Raw genomic sequence first — 5,239 nt, 5'->3', positions numbered from 1 at the left:
TTCCAGCCTGAGCCTGTCATTCCACAAGGTCCCGTGAACCACCAAAGCCCTTTGGTGACAGTTCCAGAGAGCAGCAGCTGCACATTTCCTGAGCAGCACTTGCCATCCTACTGGCCATCAGGTAGGGGAAGAGTTTCTATCCTTGCTTTTCAGAACAATCATGAAAATTGACTGAAATATTTTCCTGCTGTGCTCTGTCATGAGTTGATCTCAAGTGCAAGTCAGGTAGAAATGTCAAGTGTGCTAGGAAATACAACCATGACAACAAAATTAATCTCAATCTGCTTTTTCTGTCCTTGCTGCTGTTTTGGAGTGGGTTCTTTGCATTTTCCAGACAGCCTCTCTGTAGGGGTGCAAGGGCAAGGCAAATAACCTTTGTCCATGACTGGTCAGTGTCAGGTAAACTCTTTTTTGGAATGAAGTCAAACTAGGACCCTGATGGGATATTGAGAGTTTGCAGGTTGTCTCTCCTTCAGATAATGTTATTAAAATTCCATGAGCTCTGTGCATCCCTGGAGCAGCTGCAGCTATAAAATTCAGCCTCACCCACAAGGATACTTTTTAGAAGAAACTCACAGTTTAAGTTTAGGATGTGTGTCTGTTGGTGTGGGCTCTTCCTGGGTGAATCCGCTTTCTGTGGTCTGTTATTATGAGAAACTGCAAAGCCACCAACTCCAAAAGCGGATGGGGAGATAGAAAAGGCAGTGATTATAAAGTGCTTTTGTGTATGCGTAGATCAATTTTAGAATCCATCCTTTAATATACATACACATAATTCATACATACTTACATACATACACTCTCCCAATTCCCTGGGAAGTTTGAGTACATTTCTGGAATTGAGGTTGCTGTGTGCTTCCTGTGATGTTTGATCCAAGGCAGCATAGAGCTCCATGTCCCAAAGCCACATTCTGGAGCCTGACCAATGTGTTTGAACTCTTGCAGCCACTCCAGGCACTTCAGCCCCCAGTGCTCCAGCTGGCTATGCTGGTTATGCACCATGGAGAGCCCCCAGGTGGCTCTGGGATACTCCTGGGGAAGAGGAATTGCCCCCCCTGGATCTGGACATGGTGCTTGAGACACTGGAGGAGATGCTTTCGTCCTCCCCGCCTGAAAGGTCTCCCTCTGCTCAGGTAACTCTGCTGAACAGGGATGAAAGGGACTGACTGGGAGCTTTTACAAGTTGTTACTTGGCTGAGAAGCAAAGGCTTTTTGAATTCAGTTGTGAATGGACAGGGAAGGATTTTCTTGGTAAAGTAAGGTTTCTAAAAGAAGAGGAATGAGAAAATCACTCCCCTGAGTGAAGATGAGAGGTGTGAGCCTGTGTTGGCCAAGTTTGAGTGCTCCTTTTCCTGGGAAGAATTCCTCCTGTGGGGCCATTTGTGATGAGGAAGTAAAAGCTTTGTGCATTCTACCAGTCTTTGTTTGATGGGAAAGAAGAGAAGAGTGTTTGGAGAATGGCACTGAAGGCAAAGTGTCCCATGCAGGGAGAGGCATGTGAGAGGTGCCTCTGTTGCAGCAGCAGATGTGGGCTCTGCCTCTTTTGTGTTGGAAGGCCAAGGCAAAGCAAGGGCTGGGCTGCAGCTGCTGCTGCTGTGTGAGCCCTGCCATGTGTGTAGATGCTCCCAGAGCCATGTTTGGGGATGGGCTGGAGCTGCAGCTTTCTTGTCCTCTCAGTAAGGTGGTGCCTGCAGTCCAGTTTCTATCTGGGAAGTCCTTAGCTGGGCAAAATGCCCAGTCTTGCTCTCCATGTTCCAGAGCTCAATCACCTTGCTGTTGGGCATCTGTATGGGAAGAGATGTGTGTTCCCATGCAGTCTCTGCAAAGCTGCAGCCTGGATGAGACTGTTCTGCACAGGGCTCTGGAGGGAGGAGCACCTCCCTGATCCAGGAACTGGCAGGACTCCTTCCTTAGCAGGCATCCATGTGTTCAGTGTCACCCCCACATTCAGCATTGTCAGCTTTGACAGCTTTTGGACCATGTTGGAGGAGTCAAATCTGAATTTTGAAGGTGTTTGTGGCCCAGATTTCTTGTTAGGAACAAGAGATTAGGTATATGTGCCACGGATGCATTGTGTAACTGGTGAGAAGGGTTTATTTCTTTCTGTTTCTCTTTCAAGGGGAATATTAATGTTGCCTCTGAGTCTTCAGGAGGGGAGCCTGTGAACAACGCTGCAGCAGAGGGAGGTTTGCCTGGCACTGACAGCTCTGGGAACAGTTCCCAGCAACCCGAGGAGCTTGGTAAGGAGAGAGCCCCCATTGGTTTAGAGAGATGTGAGAGGGCTGCTCTGAGCCTGCCTCTGACAGGCAGGGAGATCAGAAGAGTTGAGTTCTTGTCTGCAGGGTTGGTGCTTCCCATGCCTTTAGTTCAAATCCTGCACTGAGACAACCTCCCCAAGCCCTGCCCTCCTCGCTTCTCCAGAGGCTCTGACACTGAGTCCTCTGGTGTGGCAAGAGAGCCAGGAATAAACCTGACCTTGTGGGATGTGTGTCACCAAGCTGGGTATCCCAATTTGGATTCATAACTCAGCTCACAGCACCCTTCAGTCTCAGCCATTTCAGTGAGGAATGAGGTCTCTCTGTCAGCACAGAGAAAGAACAAGGCTGGGCTTCTTTGTGGGAGCTGGGACTGTGTGTTTCAAGCTCTCATGGGAGCCATTTGCTCTGTGAGTGCTGTGAGCTTATTGGGAAACTTCAAAAGATCAAATATTTTGAAAACTTGGAAGGATTCCAGCTCTTTAAAGAGCAGGCCTGAAATTCCCAATTGAGAGTCTGCCTTCCAGGCCTTCTCTTACAGTCTTTGACAGAAGGACAGTAACTTCCAAAGGGAAAGATGGACGGAGGCCAATATTGACTGGATGTTCCCTTTGCTTCCCAGATATCCATCTGATCTACCTTGCCAGGAGGGCTGCCCTGCGTGCCAGGGAGAAACCGGGGGAGAGCCTGTGACCATCGGGCAGGTGGAACCCCTCTGTTTATAGATACATTTATAGACTTCTATAGTTATATGTAGTTACTTTTATAGATTTTCAGATTTGCATATATATATATGTATAGGGTAATATAAATATATATATGTTATTATTTTTATTAGTAGCAATACATTTTAATAACTATTAATTAAATATTTATATTTATATTTATATTTATATTTATATTTATATTTATATTTATATTTATATTTATATTTATACATATTTCTTTAGTTAAAGGTAAACAGAATTTAGATCCACAGATTGAGCTGTGTAGGGCTAGGGTGCATTTTTAAGGTGTTTCCCCTCTCTGATTCCTTTTCCATCTCTTGTTTGTCCCCTGTGCCCCTCTGTCCCCTCTTCCTGTGCTGGTCCGAGCTGGGGCTGGGCCGGGCGGAGCAGCAGTTCCAGCCCCGGGTGTCCCTGGAGCGGTGGCAGCTGCCGCTGGCCCCAGGCAGAGTCCCCTGAGGAGCTGCTGAGGGACGGTGAGACTGAGGGGCTGAGGGGCTGAGGGGGCGCTGGCACTGAAGGGACGGTGACCTTGAGGTGCTGCTGGGGCTGAGAGTGTGGGGCAGCAGAGGGCAATGGTGGCACTGAGGGGACAGGGAAGTGGCACAGGCTGAGGGGGGTGACGGGTCTGAGGGGATGGGATGGGTCAGAAGGGACTGAGGGGGGTGAGAGGACTGTGGGGTCTGAAGAAGCTGAAGGGGACTCGGGGTTTGCCGAGAGCCTGGCGGGGCTGAGGGGATGGAGGGGCCAGCAGGGAGCACAGAGGGGTCCGGGACTGCAGCTCTGCCAGACCTTGGAACCAATTCCTGAGGCTCCGTTTTTGCCACAGCTGCAGTGAAGACATTGCAGACAGCAGGAGGAGTGACAGGAGCCAGCAGGGAGAAGCCAAAGGCCCTGAGCAAGAGCAGTGAGCAGGAGCTGCTGCTGGCACAGAGGCTGGTGAGGCCCCAGGGCCGGTGGGGCAGGGTGGGGTGAGGGTGCCGTGGGCTGTGGCCGTGGGCAGTGCCCGGCACAGGGGCAGGAGCGGCCCTGCCCGTGCTGGGGCTGCTCGGCGCAGCTGCCCCGGCCGGCACAGGGGCTGTCCTGGGGCAAGGCAGCTGTGCCGGCAGGGCCCGGGAGCTGTGCCGGCTGTGCCGGGGCTGCGGGACAGTCCCGCCGCGCTGCGCTCGCCACACCCTGGCCCCTCAGCCTGCTGCTGCTTTCCAGCAATCCTGGAGGGGTGCTGAGATTTTCTCTTCCCCGATGGAAGTGCAGGTGCTGCCAAGGGAGAGGCCCTGCTCCTGACTCAGTGTTCTCTTTGCTTCCCAGATGTCCCATCTGCTGTCCCTGTCCAGGAGAGCTGCTCTGCATGGGACGAGGAGACCGAGGGAGAGGATTTGAAGATGGAGATGCTGGAATCTGATTTTCTGTTTTGAGTTCTCTTTAAAGATACATGGACTTACACATAGAGAAGGATAATTATATGGATATTTTCTTATGTGGGTTACTATTTCTAAAGGAATATTTCCATGTCTGTTATATTAATGGATGTACTATCTATGTCTGTGTATATATACATATATGTGTAATTCCATATATGTATATATGTATCCAAAAATGCTACTTGTGTAATGTATGATAAATACATGTGTATGTTGTTATATCTGCCTTTAGCTCTAGATTCTGGGTTTTCATTTGTGTAGATAATCTATTTGTATTTATGCAGTTATCAGTATATGAATTTTAAATGGTTTTATTTCTATGTTCATAGGTCTATATGTTCTATTTTTATGTTTTCTTTGTATATTGATCTATTTATATGTATATATATTTACATGTATGTGGAGATGTATAGCTGTGTATTTGTATTGATGTAGTTGCATGGATATTTATATTTGTACAGTGCTATTTGTATTATTGATGAGTTTGGTTTATATATCTATTTACATATAGTATATAATATGTAATGTTTAATCTCTATGTAGACCAGGAGATTGTTATAGTTATATCTGTATTTTTATATATGTGCATACACATGTATTTAATTCTAATTAAACATGTATGGAGTACTATAGTTGTATAACATTAACTGCTGAGTTCTTAATGTAGGGCTATTTAGAGTGGGAGTGTATATGTTCATGTTTTTATATGGGCTGTACAGTTGTATGTAATAAATTAAGTTGTTAAGCACCTAAGTGATCTTTGTGTATAGTGAGTTGTTGTAGAGTTGGCAATAAATTAGGTTTTTGTTAACTGAAGTTGAGATTTGTATATTTTTGC

At 47.2% G+C, this 5,239-nt stretch overlaps 1 long non-coding RNA gene across 1 annotated transcript; it reads left to right on the top strand.

Moving 5' to 3' along the window:
• Positions 1–16: 16 nt before the first annotated feature.
• On the top strand, positions 17–2,948 carry LOC306815856. The gene is made up of 4 exons (XR_013777496.1): positions 17–121; positions 946–1,133; positions 2,120–2,240; positions 2,878–2,948. It is a non-coding gene; the product is annotated as an uncharacterized lncRNA (long non-coding RNA).
• Positions 2,949–5,239: the final 2,291 nt, after the last annotated feature.

This window comes from Erithacus rubecula (genome assembly GCF_903797595.1).
Source record: "Erithacus rubecula genome assembly, contig: scaffold_253_arrow_ctg1, whole genome shotgun sequence".
In the NCBI taxonomy this organism is placed as follows: Eukaryota; Metazoa; Chordata; class Aves; order Passeriformes; family Muscicapidae; genus Erithacus; species Erithacus rubecula.
The sequence above is the reverse complement of the archived record's forward strand: the minus strand, read 5'-3'. Positions and strand labels throughout refer to the sequence as shown.